This window comes from Bison bison, unplaced genomic scaffold (assembly GCF_000754665.1).
Source record: "Bison bison bison isolate TAMUID 2011002044 unplaced genomic scaffold, Bison_UMD1.0 scf7180017864516, whole genome shotgun sequence".
Taxonomy (NCBI): domain Eukaryota; kingdom Metazoa; phylum Chordata; class Mammalia; order Artiodactyla; family Bovidae; genus Bison; species Bison bison.
This window is the reverse complement of record NW_011495069.1, coordinates 9617037-9618816: the sequence shown is the minus strand read 5'-3', so window position 1 is coordinate 9618816 and position 1780 is coordinate 9617037.

Here is a 1780-nt window from a genome sequence, read left to right as displayed (position 1 = left end):
AGCAACCCCATGGACTGCAGCCCACCAGGCTCCTCCGTCCATGGGATTTTCCAGGCAAGAGTACTGGAGTGGGGTGCCATTGCCTTCTCCATACTTTAGCTAGTTTTCCCCAAATTTCTGTCTTGGATACGGTTGCCCTTCCAGGGTGAAGAACATCAGTGACCACCTTTCCCCTGAAGTAGCTGGTTGGTCAGAATTTCCTGATTCAGAGAATCATGGTGTTGGTTCATGATGGAGGCGATCCTCAGCGAGCCAAAGAGGAAAAGAGTGGAGTGATATTCCTAACCATGAGGAACCCTGGAGACCTAAGAGACTCAAGTTAAGCTGTGGAGTTTCTTTTTTGCTTGTTTTGGGTTTTTGGCTGTGCCATGCAGCACGTAGGATCTCAGTTCCCCGACCAGGGACTGAACCTGCGTCCCCTGTAGTGGAAACACAGAGTCTTAACCACTGGACTGCCAGGGAAGTCTTAAGCTATGGATTTTCATGTGAGTACACTCTCTCGTGCTCCAAAACTGCCCCAGGTCAACAGGACAATTGAGGCCATCACTGCCAACCAGGTCTGTTCCCCAAAGATCTGCTATCTAGAGGAAAAGGCAACCCTTTCTCTTCTCTCATCCTCAGGCCCACTTCCCTGTCTCCTTAATTCTGCTCGTCACTGACTTCCCCCTCCAGCCCTTCCCACCTACCAGGTGCCAGACCAGAGCCCAGTACGTACCATAATCCTACACCCCTATCTCATAGGTGAAGCCCAGAGAAGCCAGACGACTTGCCCAAATCACACTGTCAATGGCAGAGCTGGGATCTGAAGCCACTCTATTTGGAACCAAATCCAGTGTGCCTTCATTCTAGCCTAGCTCTCTCCCCAGAAGGGGCTGGGGGTGAAATTTGACTAAGGTGGACAATACTTGTAGTTCCCCAGGTGACCACCAGATGGCTGTGAGCACTCACCTCCAGGTTACACTTCTTTCTTTCTTTCCCTCTACCAACCCTGTGGGCCTAGACTCTGGAGGGAAGTGTGTGAGAGAGACACAGACAGAAGCCCCCTGTCCAAGCTCCAAGAATCTGGCCATCATCAGTGTACACATTCTTAGCACAGACCCATTCATTCAGCCAATATTCACTGACACTTCCCCTGGGCTTGGGTTTGAGAGGGTGCTACAGACAGAGACGATGTGGCCATATCCCTGCATTTTCAACATTCAGTAAATATTTATCGAGTTTATTTACTATTTGCCAGGCATAGTTCTAGGCACAGAATATAGCAATGAACAGATATCTCTTCTTCATGGTGTTTCCATTCTAATGGGGAAATGGACAATCTACAAATAAACACTTAATATGATATTAAGTAGGGAACCCTTGAGGGTCTCACAGGCCAGTGAGACAGGCAAACATGTACACAGTCACAACATGGTACAGTGTGGTTATTTAATAAGCACCTGCTTAGCTTTTACGGGTGCAGGGAGTTAACTGTAGATGAAGGCAAACATGGTTTCTGCCTTCCTGGAACTTATTTATAGACTAGGAAACAACTGAGTAATTAAGTACATAGCTGATACATGTTCTGAAGGGAAAAGGAGACATCATGATGTAGAATAACCAGGAGACCTGTTTTTAGTAGGGAGGTCAGGGGCAAGTCAATTGAAAAGAGAATAGAAGAGTTCCAAAGAGAATAGAGCAGGTGCAAAGTCTTTCAAATCTTAAGAGATGCTGCTGTGAAAGTGCTGCACTTAATGTGCCAGCAAATTTGGAAAACTCAGCAGTGGCCACCGGAGTGGAG